Consider the following 13,659-nt stretch of genomic DNA (forward strand, 5'->3'; position numbering starts at 1 on the left):
TTGTTTGTTTGTTAATTAGTTAGTTAGTTTATTTGCTTGTTTTAATCAATTTTAAATCATGCTTTTTATTTGTTCTTGTTTCTAATGTCTCTGTAAAGCACTTTGAATCACCTTGTTGTTGAATTGTGCTATACAAATAAACTTGCCTTGCCTTGCCTTGCCTATTATAATATTTTAAAAAACACACATTAAGAAGCAGATTATATTAGATTTATATTTTAAATAAGACAAAATTTGGATTTTACAGCAGAAAAAATTATTGTATCTCTACAGTTTAAACATGTAATAAGCTTTGCCCCTGCACAGAGTGGATAGTGAAACAAGTGGACTCATCATAAATACATTATTTCATATTTATTACTTCCCCCTCCTCATTGCTTTATTATTGTAGCTCTAGTAATAAATATGTAAGGATTCTGGATCAGCACCATGATGCCCATAGTACACAGCAAATTCAAAAGTGTTAAATGTTTTGGTGTTAATAGTCTTCTTGCAAAAGTAGAGTTAATTTTACTCTAAGTAGAGTCACATTCTTTTAATGTCACTCTGAGGTGTAAAATGATAGTAGTTAAAATCGAGTGTTAAAAATGAGTGTTTCTATGTCAAATCTGGAGGTGTTACAATGGAAACATTAACTCTTGACCTCTTAACTCTGAACTCCTACAGGGGCTATGACACCAACAGAGTAAATTCACAGACTCCGCCCCCAGCACGGCTCCAATCGAAGCTGAAGTGAAGCCGTTTCAGAACATTTTGCTCTACATATTTGAGTTGTTTGCCATGCTTGGTAAGTCATTTTTTCAAAGATTGTTTCAATTATTATCATGAGCTTTTACTTCTGTGGCTCTTTGGAGTTGAGACAAAGCTGTGTGAAAGGCATTAGCCATGTTGCTCGGTGATAGCATAACATTCTGTTTTAGCTAGCTGAAAGGTATTGTTTGCGGGCAAATACCACAGCCTTGAAAAAAGCTTGCATGTGAATTTTCAGTCAAACTTTTGGTCAAATACACCTAAAACAATGTCTAGAATGTGAAATGTTGGTATAATGGTGCTACTTGAAGCCTGAAAACGATCGCCCATAAAAAAAAACCCGAGCAAACAGCAGTAGCAGACGTCCTGACTGGATTCTACGTTAGCATAGATCCCTCCAGAGTTTTGTGCACACGGTTTAGGTAAAAATGAAAAAGGTTGAGGTTTTACATTTAGTTCAGTATTACCTGTTGCCTGTGTCCTTGTCTTTTGGGAAAATACTTTACACAAGTAATGGCTCAAAGAGGATTCCTTTTTTTTTTTTTTTTACTGTGCTGCAATTGTTTACTGGATTATTTGTGCCATTATTTAGTGTCAACTAATTTTTATTCAATCACCACACAGGATATGCTTGTGAAGATGGAATATGGGGGAGAGCAGAAGTGCGTTGAAGTTCCACAAAGGGATGAATGAAGGACATGCATATTGTATTGAAGAAATAAGTGTTGAGAATGCTGTTATTTGCATTTACCAGCTCACCTATGTCAGACCTTTTGATAAACACAATTCTAATGAAAGTGAGAACATGTACACTGTTACATCTTTCAGAAAATGTTTTGAAATTGTGGTGCACAGTTCAGAATAAATGTTTTTCAAAAACCATTGCGTCTTTTTAGTAAATGTTTATTTCCAAAAGAAATTTCTAGAAGTTCAGAACAGTAAAATTCCCGCTTTTTAGAATGAATTAGAAGATAACTCTTACGTAGTTAAACTAAAATACTCTTTGAGAGTTAATATATAAACTCTTAACACCAAGTGTTAAATTATCAACTCCAGACAGATTTGGTTTAACACTAAATCAGAGTTAACATACCAACTCTCCAAAAAGAGTTAAATTAACACTCTCTGGTGTGGACCCATATAGACACTTTAATAGTGTTGAAATCAAATCCGACAGTGTTAATTTGGACATGCTGGATTTGCTGTGTATATACAGTATTCTGAAGAAGGTCTAAAATGTCACTGTGTGTGCGTGCATGTGTGTGTTTTATTTAGATGGATTTTTAAAAAAAATATTACTCATGATATAACATTTTCCAGACATGCCTGGTAAGTACATGAGGAGGAAACAGTAGGAGCTGTGTGAGGCTACTAAAGGCAGTGCTATAACATTCTTCTGTCATCATTTAGATTAAGTGCAAGAGTTGTTAGGTGTGGATAATTAAATTATAGTTTATTGCAATAGCAAGTTATGCCTTGTTCTCAGATGGACAGCAAGTGGAGAGTGATATATGAAATGATGGGATGGAAGGAAGAAGAGAAGCAAAGAGTGATTCACAGGCAGAGCCTCAATTATTTCTCACAGTTTTTTGTGTCCTTATGGTTCCAAGCGCTGTCACCAGTCTTTGCATTTTGTTATCATCTCATGACACTTGTTTAATCAGCTACCATCTCTCCTATGGACTTTTTAATGTCTACAGTCTCAGATCAACACAGCCCTGCCCTCCAGCACTATCAGCAGCAGGAGCAGCAGAAACCCCTCAACAGCAACATTGTACTGTGGCTGTAGCTCAGGTGGCAGAGCAGGTCAGCCACTAATCAGAAGGTCGGTGGTTCGATCCCAGGCTGCCTCCTGGCTGCATGCCAAATATCCTTGGGCAAGATATTAACCCCATGTTTGCCTGCTGGCGGTGGTCAGAGGGCCCGGTGGCGCCAGTGTCCGGCAGCCTCGCCTCTGTCAGTGCGCCCCAGGGTGGCTGTGACTACAATGTAGCTTGCTATCGCCTGTGTGTGAATGGGTGAATGACTGAATTCAATTCAATTCAATTTTATTTATATAGCGCCAAATCACAACAAAAGTCGCCTCAAGGCGCTTCATAGATACAGAGAAAAACCCAACAATCATATGACCCCCTATGAGCAAGCACTTTGGCGACAGTGGGAAGGAAAAACTCCCTTTTAACAGGAAGAAACCTCCGGCAGAACCAGGCTCAGGGAGGGGCGGCCATCTGCTGCGACCGGTTGGGGTGAGAGAAGGAAGACAGGATAAAGACATGCTGTGGAAGAGAGAATGTAGTGTAAAGCGCTTAGGGGTCCTTAAGGACTAGAAAAGCGCTATACAAATGCAGGCCATTTACCATGTACCCATCAGGTAAAACATTGGCGACGTTTGCTTTGCCTTGTTGCCCATATTAGATTCTTGATGAATGTGTGTTGTTGTTATTCAGCCTGGTTCAATGTGCCCCTTTTTAACTTTGAGCACCCGCCCCTTTAAACCTCTCTGCACGGCCCTGCTTATAATTTAATCACACATTTGTTTTATGTTTTACAGCACAACGTTATTTATCATAGAATAGAGCTTTGAAAAGAGAATACCACACATTTCACAACCGGAAAGTATCACAGTGGTGCTTAGAGTAGACTGGTACATTGGCTCCATTAGGCCAAAGCAACTCTATAAATCAGTTGTTAGGAAAAGCTCTTTTTCCCTCTTCTCGAACTCTACAGGAAAAGAGATGGCTGCCATGGTGATGTCAGACGCAACATCTCCTTATAGGGAGATGTCCGAAAGGTGCAGAAGATGAAACGTGAGCCGGACATGGGTTCTAAAGTCTTTCCTCCAACTGTTGGCCAATCATGTTAACATTCTTCTCAGCCAGAGAGATGGAGGTCCGTGGCACTATGTAAAACAAATCTGGAATTCTAACCATTGAAAACCGTTGTGAAAATTTGAGCATATTTGTCTTCTCTCATAAAAACCCAAAGGTCTTGAACACTCATCTTTCCATTGTTTGCAGTACAAAATGACACATATCTTTTAACAGGTGTTAGAAGTTATGATCACATCACTCCAGTTTTAGCAAATGTATACTGGCCTTCCGTTTTTGTATTGCTTTTAAGATTTTTTGACTTACTTTCAAAATTTTAAATGGCATGCGGCCAGCTATTTAAGCAAATTCCTCAAAATATACAGTATAACCCCAAAAAACCACTGAGATTGTCTAACCAGATGCTCTTAGTACAGCCAAGATCTAGATTACAGCATAGAGCATAATTTGAGTTCAGTTTGAGACAGAGTATTGTATTTGCTTCATCTCATGTCTTATTTTACTGTTACTATTTTCTATTGTTTTCTCTTGTTCATTAACTAACTTGTAAAGCATTTTGGTCAACTTTGTTGCTTTTAAATGTGATATAGAAATACAATTGACATTGACATACACACAAGCGGTAAAGACGAAACGAGCCACAGGTGGGAACACAGCTGACACTAATTCAGGCTAGAGAGACAAAAAGGAAGCAGAACTGAACATGATACACTGGAAGCAGGAGTCACCAAATTAAAACAAGAAGTAACCTACACTGTGACTCAAACATGTCAACTTGACACAGGAACCAGAGAGAAACAAGACAATGTTTAGTTTGTCTTGAAAACAAGACAAACTAAACATGTGACATGCAGTGGTGTGTCTAGAAAATCTTTGTTGGGGGGGCAGGTAGGGGCACAGATTTGGAGAAGGGTGGCAGATGTAATTGGCAGATAATGTTAAAAAAAATTCTACCAACCATTAACCATAATTCAATAACCCTATAAACCTAATAACCGAATGCGCTTTTAACTCTTATTAGAATGAGATTTTAACCACTACAGTGCAAAGTTTTTAGATACTGCGTTGATAAAGTACAAGAGATACAATCAGTGCTTTGTCAGTGTTTATTCAGCATTCAAGGACAGCAATATTTGCTTAGTGTCACGGTCGGACGGTCCTTTCCGGATGACCTTGCTTGTGTTTATGTTTTCTGTGTGTGTTTGCTTCTCCCTCTCTCTCTCCCCGGTCCTCGGGGCTGTTGACGGAAGTGCGCGCCGTGGGAGAGGCGTGTCCGGGCGACTGTCGTCATCGGGAGTCCCTATTCGCTGTTGTCGGCCCACCTGCAGCTGATTACCTGACCAGCTGTTGGTAATCATCCCTCCCGGCTAGAAAGAGGTATTTAACCTGGACAGTCAACGTGGGATTATTACTCCGAACTGGTACAGTCTGTGCGAGCAGTGTGAGCTTGGTATTTGGCTAGCGTGTGGCTAATAGTGGATTTTTCCTTCTTCCTCCAGGAGAGGTGTTGTGGAAGTTTTCCATTTAAATAAAGCCTGCAGACGAGCGGTGAGCGAGGGTAGCTAACATTCTTTAATCAAAACACACAAAGAACAGACAACCAAGCTTGTGGAGAGCCCACATGACCGCGGGGCAGACGGTCAGCAGAGTCTCACTGAGTCTAACATGGCTCTCAGTTAAATACCTTCTTCAGGAACAAAAGGCAGTACACAGCTGTTTCACACCTTAAGGTTCACACTCCCTTGCTACCTCCCAGAGTCATCGAAGAGACAAAAGATTCTTCCTGTGGAGTTGTCTGCTTCCCCCAACTTCCTTACTAGACCCCCACCATTTGTCTTAATGTATGAGTGTGAGACTTGTTAAAATCCAGTGGCACCAAGGCATTATACAATAAAATAATGTGATTAATACATAAGTAAAAGAAATTCCTATACAGAGGCGAGCAGAGAAGCGAGTTGGGGAGCACACACACTAGGGAGTTACAAAACAGAACGCACTGGGAGCAAGGGACGAGCACGATTGGAAAATTGCACTTTTGAGTGAATTGTTGGACTTGCCTGTCTATTTCACTGTAAATAAACACACTGTGTTTCTGTGAAGAAGAACCGCGCCTGGGTCCCTCTTTTCCGTGACAGAATAATCCCACCACCATGGACTCAGCGGAGTCTGCTTCACGCCAGCTGTCTCTCCAAGTGGAGGTGTTGGAGAGACATGAAGAAATGCTGAAGCACGTCTCAAAGGAACAACACGCGCTTCTGCAAGCCATAACTGAGCTTAAAGGTATGTTGATTTCCTCACCTAATACGGCTCCAGCGCAGCCCGCCTCTTCGCTAGAAACTGCGACAGCCTGTCCGCTTCCTCCTTCACCTCCACCGCGGCAGCGAGAGTACTCACTCCCCGCGCCTGAAAAATTCGACGGCGAGTTGGGGAAGAGCCGGGGTTTTCTGACACAATGCTCTCTGGTTTTTAGACAACAACCTAGTGCCTTTGTCTCTGATTCTACTAAAATCGCTTATTTGGTGCAACTTATGACTGGGCGGGTGCTTCAATGGGCACAGGCAGTATTTAGTACCCAGCCCTCTGTTTCATATGATGTTTTTCTTAGAAAGATTCGCTGTGTATTTGATAAAGGTGCTAGCTCGGACGCCGCCGGTCATCGCATGTTTTCTCTGAAGCAAGGTAGGAGTGTTGCTGACTTTTCCGTGGAGTTCTGGATCCTGGCGGAGGAGGAGAGGGGAGGAGAAAGCACTGTGTGGAGCCTTCCTCAACAGCCTTAACGAAAATATTAAGCGTGAGAGCCGGGGATGGTCGGCGGCCTGCTGGGTGCACGGGTACATCTAGGGACCTTACTACTCTGATGTGGAGAGGTGAGGTGAGGAGGAGCAACATGGGGATGAAGAGCAACCCATGCAGCTCGGCCGAGCCAAGCTTTCCTCCTCTAAACTGGGGCGCAAACAACGGAACGGTGAGTGCTTTCTTTGTGGAAAGAGAGGACATTTTGTTGACTCCTGCCCAGACCGAGTAAAAGAGTCGGCCCGACAGTAATTGTGGGGATACTGGCGGGTGCCACAACCAAAGTGTTCCCTCACCTTAGCTGCTCTGTTAAATTAATGTCTCACTCCCTCACTCACTCCTGCTGCGCACTCATTGACTCTGGCTCTGAACAAAATTTCCTAGACAAAGAGTTAGTCAAAAACTTAGGCCTGCCCCTACTTCCCCTTCCAGAGGTCCTGAAGGTCTCAGCCTTAAATGGCGGCCATCTAGCCTCCGTCACACATCGCACGCAGGAGGTTACACTCATTATTTCGGGAAATCACTCTGAGAAAATCAGTTTATTGGTATTCAAAGCCCCCACACACCACTGGTCCTGGGATTTCCTTGGCTCTAATGTCACAACCCCCAAATTGACTGGGCCAAAGGGTGTGTAACTGGCTGGAGCACGTGGTGTCATGAACAGTGTTTACTTGCCGCTGTCCCAGATAATCCCGGGACCACCTCTGCAAAAAGTTCCTCACCCCCCGACCTTACCTTGGTGCCTTCGGATTGACGGATCAACAGCAAGCTACATCCCTGTGCGTTCTTCTCCCGCAGGTTGTCTCAGGCCGAGAGAAATTATGATGTGGGCAACCGGGAATTGCTCGCCATCAAGTTGGCGCTCAAGGAATGGTGACATTGGCTGGAGGGCACTGAGCAGCCTTTCGTGGTGTGGACGGACCATAAAAATCTGGCGTATCTCCAGGCAGCCAAGCGCCTCAATGCCCGACAAGCCAGGTGGGCCTTATTTTTTACTCGTTTTCACTTCTCCATTACTTACAGGCCTGCTTCTAGGAATACTAAGCCCGACGCGCTGTCACGCCAGTTTGCACCCGAGACCGATGAGGACGAAAAGGAGAAACCAGTCCTGCCCCCCACCTGCATTGTGGGCGCGCTAACATGGGAGATTGAAAGGGTGGTCAGGGACGCCCAGCGACAGGAACCCGACCCTGGCACAGGCCCAAAGGGGAAGCTGTATGTTCCGACCACGGCTCATAGTCAGGTCATTCACTGGGCAAATACTGCCAAGTTTTCGTGCCATCCAGGTAAAAATCGCGCTGTCTCCTTTCTACAACGTTTGTTTTGGTGGCCCTCTCTTATTCTCGATGTCCAGAACTATGTTGCGGCATGCCCGGTGTGCGCACGGAACAAAACCTCCAACTCACCTGCTTCTGGTCTCCTGCAACCGTTACCCACTCCAAAACGCCCGTGGTTGGACATCGCCCTGGACTTCGTCACCGGCCTGTCTCCCTCTTCAGGTAACACCTCCATTCTAACCATTGTTGACCGTTTTTCCAAGGCCGCCCACTTCATCGCTCTGCCCAAGCTCCCCTCTGCCCTGGAGATGGCCCAGTTACTGACGCAGCACGTGTTTCGGCTCCACGGCATCCCCGAGGACATCGTTTTCGACCGAGGCCCTCACTTTACCTCGCGGGTTTGGAAAGAGTTCTGCGCCGAATTGGGAGCTCAGGTCAGTTTGTCCTCCGGGTTCCACCCCCAAATTAATGGTCAGACTGAAAGGGCCAATCAACAGCTGGAGGCCATGTTGCGATGCGTCACGTCATCGAACTAAGCGACCTGGAGCGACCAGTTGGCCTGGGTGGAGTACGCGCACAACGCGAGCACTTCGTCAGGAACTGGACTCTCGCCCTTTGAGGCGTCGCTGGGGTATCAACCCCACCCTCTCTCCATCTCTGAGGGAGAGCTGGCAGTTCCCTCTGTCCAGCACCACCTTAGGCGCTGTCGTCGGGTCTGGCGGGCCGCCCGAGCAGCACTCCTGAGAACGGCCGAGCAGAACAAGGCATTGGCGGATCGCCGTTGCACTGCTGCTCCGGATTATCAGGTCAGCCAGCGGGTGTGGCTCTCCAGCAAGCACATCCCCCTTCGGACTGAGTCTAAGAAACTGGCCCCTCGATCTCTTGGCCCCTCCGCCATCCAGAAGGTCCTGAACCCAGTGACAGTCCGGCTGGCCCTTCCGCCTACTATGAAGGTACATAACGTCTTCCATGTTTCTCAGATTAGGCCCGTCCAGACCAGCCCTTTGCTGAAGCACCCCCAAAAAGGATTTGATGATTTGATTTAAAGTATATTAAAAGCATATAAATTAAAAAACTTCCACAAATAAATGGTATAGATTTTAAATGCTAATATTTGCATATACAGTCGTTCTATTAAATTTTATTTACATAGCACCAATATAGCCACCATAATGTGCTTTATATTGTAAGGTAAAGACCCTACAACACCAGAAAGAAACCCCAACAATTACACAAACCCCTATGAGCACGCACTTGGCAACTGTGGAAAAACTCACTTTTAACAGGAACCAGGCTCAGAGAGGAGGAGCCATCTGTGAACAACTGGAGATTTTAGCAGCTATTTTATAAACAGCGCAATTAAAGTCTTTTTGAGTTTGATTAAATACAGCAATGGTGTATAGACTCACAGAGTGAAAAGACGTGAGAGAAACATCAATCGGAAATCATCAATCTGTTTCTAATGATAGAGTTAGTGCAAATGTTAGTGGGGAAGCAGAGAGAAGCACAACATAAAAGTAATTTGAACCTCTACTTTAGTGAACTACTTGAGTAAACATACCACGTTACTTTCCTACTACTTACCCAGGTGTGTTGATCACTGTAAAATTAAGAGTACTAATTAATAGGGGCAGACAGTTGATGCAGGTGCTACTTTGGGGCAAAAACTTTATTATTGCATGTTTTTCTTCTTTATTCTGCTTGAAGAATGTGACAAATCCATAAGCTGAACAGTAATGTGTTTATTTAGACATATTGCTTAGTGAAAGTCTGCTAAATTTTCACCATGCCTTGACTGTACAGCACAGCAGCTTATTTAGAAACATGTGGGCCAAATGTCAGAGATTTTCAAAAATGAGTTACCTTTTGAAATCCTTTAAATAGATGACCTAAGAAATGAACTCTCTGTCATGCCAGTTCCAGCAGTATTGGGATCTATGGCAGTGAAGCATATTTTCAGTGGCCGTATTCTGCAGCATATCTGTCATACTGAAAGTGAGGACATATTTCAGTAACTCCTTGATGTTTTCATCCTAACCTTATTTCATTTGGCCACTTGGGGGTGCAAAAAAAGACTGCTTTTATTTCCAGTCATCAAGTTGCTTCAAGTACCACTACTGCTACTTATTTCATATTGTGTAAATTTACTATACAGTATATGTACATCTATATATGTTAACATAGGCATTGATTATTAATGGATGGCTCATATGAGTGACTGACAGACATGAAAAATGTAAACCTAAGCTACGGGATGGTGTAAAATATTCAGTTTGTTTTTTATGCTATAATGTGTCTTTCCACAACTTTGTTCACACTATATCAGAGGCATTTCTCATAGTCTAGGCTCCCCAGTGATAGGCTAGACTATCTGAGTTACAGTATCACAACATACAACTGCAAACATTACTATAAAGGTGAATCGATTTCTCTTTTTCAAACAGTTTTAACAGAAACATAACACAAGCAGTAGCGGTTTTTGATACGGGCATCACGTGTATCGGCAAAAAAAAAAAAAAAAAATTGCTCGGACCCATGCTGCCCCGATGTCATGCCAGCGCATATTGGGAATGGTATAGGCCAGGGGAAATTCTAGGATCAGAGCTTTGGAGAGCCCACCCAGAGAGCTGCCCATCCAGGCAAGGTAAACTTTACTCGTCACGATGAGACTTCTTCCCTGTCTCTGTCAGTCCCTGCATCCTTAAATGTCTCCAGTTGTCCCGAGTTCCCTCTGATTATCTCCTTGGTGCATTTAAACCCCTGTTCCTCCCTGTCCTCATCATCTGTTGTCTTCATCTCCATTATCAGTCATCATAATTTTACCCTCTGTGCAAGTCTGCAAATTTCTTTATTAAATCACAAGATTCTTAAATTCATCAAGTCTCTCTGTGCCTGGGTCCTCTTCACAAATGACGTGCCATCACTGTTTTGTACATTTTAACACAATTTAATCCCCACATTTGTGAAAGAAAGGCAAAACACTTTTTTGAAAAGTCTGTATCAGATTTGATGGTTTTGTTAAAGGTTATTTAAATGCTGCTAAAGACTACTATTGCCAAAGAAGAATGGATTGGAATTTAAAAAAAAAAATACATATCCTAACCTTAATTACTGCGGGAGAATAATGAATGATGCTCATAGAGAGGAAAAAGTAAACTGAGTGCAGTTTTTGGACAGAGATTCACTTAAAGTGTATGTATAATATAATACAGATACATAAAAAATACACTCCAAAAACAGAAGAGTCCTTGAAATGTACAAAATATTATTAAAAGATTAGACAAATGGAGACACCTTGGCTTATGGTACAATGTATAATAATGTTAAGAAATATACTCTAAAAGGTTAGCTAGATCATGTCCCAGGCAACATCAGGGCATCTCCTCCTCTGGAGCAGCACCACCCTGGACCTATAATCCTACAATAAAAGATGTTAGTGTGTTTTGCATATTAAGTTTGCTTAAAAACTGGCTCTGCCAGGAGCCTGCATACACACCATCATGCCCTGGAAAGCAAGATCTGGAAGTGAAATCAAACTTCACACCTATAAACAATTGTATCATAAGAGTAATAAGTATTCAGCACTAGCAAGATAAGTGTCATATGCAGGTTTTCTCAAATCAGTAAACTACAATTATTTCCATAATTTGCCTCAGACATGGATCATCCCATGTACTCAGTCAACATTAATCTTCTACATGCATTCTTAGAAAAACAAACATTAGCAACACACATTGACTGTGGTCAGACGCAGGTCGACAGGTTCCAGAGGTACCATAAAAAGACCATAAAGTTAGCCATCCATAGCTGTGGAAAGAGTGTTATTCACATCATCAAAGTAACCTTCACATTTTCCCAACAGCACAGTGTAACAGCATCACCAACTCATAACCTGTAGACACAGTTTTCTTCACACATAAACCCAGAAATCCTGTAGTAGAGAAACATTAACTAGTCCTCTTATAAATCACATGATCAAACACATGAAGAACTGTAATGCTGTAGAAAAGAAAATGCAAATGTTAGCGCTGCGCAGGCGTATGCATACTTTGTCACAGTTACCTTGACTCAAGGTAGTGTTAGATTATAATATTATTTTATGCCATGTTATACCCCTAATTAAAGATTGTGAATTATTATGTAGTTTTAGTTTGCATTATTCTCCTGAATTAGAAGAAGCTGATAACTATTGCATTAGTTAAACTGATTTGCATTACATTAAACTGCTGACTTGTTGTGAATGAATGATATTGTTTTATGATGCATTATACTGCTGAGTTATAAGAAATCTAATTTGTCTGAGTAGAAGAGAACAGAGTGTGCTGGAGTTTTCTGCCCCATTTCAGCAGGAGCAGATAAACAGGGAGCCAAGGTCGTAGCTTAGGCGCTGTGTGAGAGAAAGCATGTGAATGTTTAGGCTTTGTATGATAAGGTGGAGGCACCAGAGGCTATAAAAGTTTGAGCAATGCTCCACCATTTTGAGATTTTGAGGCTGTCTGCATCAGTGTCCATCTCCCACGTGTGTGATCATTAAATCATCGTTTGACTCAACCCGACCGGACCAGTGTTGTTATTGTGGTTTTTCTCTTGTCTCCATCCCCAATATTTTGAACCTTAACATTTTGGGGGCTCGTCCTGTGGTATTGGGGTGGAATTTAAAAGTTTGGACGGTCCGAGGTTGTCGAACGGACAGGCACGAGCCAGTGGTCTGATTTGAGTGGACAAAAGCCGGCTTATCTAAAGGTAAGGCACTACCTGTTGAATTATTTCCAAAATGTGCCAAATTGGATATGACTAAATTAAAGTCTACTCACTGAAATTACTGGTAGAGTGTCTGTTTTGATTTTGATGAGAATCACCGTGTGTTATACAGTTAAAGTTGCTTAAGAGTATTTAATGAAGTTGAAGAAATATGAAACTGTTCCCAGAAGTAACAGAGAATGTTGGGTTTGAGTCCCTGGATATTGAGCTGAAGGCTCAGGTAGTTTGGTAGGGAAATTAGGACAGAAACTGTTCCCAGAAGTAACAGAGACTGGTTAATAGTTTTACAAATTAGGTCAGAAACTGTTCCCAGAAGTAACAGAGACTGTTTAATTGGTCGTAAAAAAGTTATCTTTCTTCGGTGAGACCCGTTATGGTAAAATTTCTCAAAATCGGTTAGGTGAAAATTATTATAGGACGGCAGCCCAGAAGTCTGCTAAGAAGCACATAGCCCGGGGGTTACGCCCCCTCCTGGCCGTGGACGCGCGGTCTTGACCTGTCGGCGAACAGGGTTAGTTCAGTTTGGCTTATCTGTGGGGTACAGGGCATCCTGAAATAAGCTAGGAGTTACCGAGTCTCCTCATCGTTTAAAACGGTGTCATGTGCTTGTTTGGACAAAGTTAAATTGAGTTAGGGATTTAGAAGTTAGGTCAGAAACTGTTCCCAGAAGTAACAGATACTGTTTGATTGATTACACAAAAGTGAGACTTTCTTCGGTGAGACCCGTTATTTTAAATTTGTCGAAATTGTATAGGCGCTCTTTAGAAGTTAGGTCAGAAACTGTTCCCAGAAGTAACAGATACTGTTTGATTGACTACAAAAAAGTTGGACTTTCTTCGGTGAGACCCGTTATTTTAAATTTGTCGAAATTTGTTAGGTGCTGAATCTGTCAGGCCTGTCAGTGATTGTAAATACAAGACGTCTTTTGTAATATAAAATAATAGAGTTTTGCCTGAGCTTGGTGTGAGACTCTGTGTGACGTGCAGCTGCAGCGCTGCGAGCTATTTTTAGACGGTGTGTGAACATGCAAATGAGCGGTGACACGCACAGAGGACTTTTGTTGCTGTTTAGCGTGTTTTTGAGTTTTATAATTTTGATTTGCAAACAATGATACATGCCTGTAATTAAAACGCTGATTTTGCTGATTATGATACTACAAATAAGGTTTTGAATGACTAGGGTGTGAATGAGGTTGGGTTTTAAAGCTGAAACTCAGAGAGGAGTGTGTTGGGAGACTGGCATGTAGTCTG

The 13,659-nt window shown here is 42.5% G+C and overlaps 1 long non-coding RNA gene across 1 annotated transcript; it reads left to right on the top strand.

Annotated features, from left to right (window-relative positions):
- The first annotated feature begins 563 nt into the window (after positions 1–563).
- Positions 564–1,632, top strand: LOC146690183 (uncharacterized). The gene is made up of 2 exons (XR_014915677.1): positions 564–787; positions 1,375–1,632. It is a non-coding gene; the product is annotated as an uncharacterized LOC146690183 (long non-coding RNA).
- Positions 1,633–13,659: the final 12,027 nt, after the last annotated feature.

This window comes from Copadichromis virginalis, linkage group LG16 (assembly GCF_057382275.1).
Source record: "Copadichromis virginalis isolate Kocher_CV1m ecotype Utaka linkage group LG16, C_Virginalis_male_GT1.1, whole genome shotgun sequence".
In the NCBI taxonomy this organism is placed as follows: Eukaryota; Metazoa; Chordata; class Actinopteri; order Cichliformes; family Cichlidae; genus Copadichromis; species Copadichromis virginalis.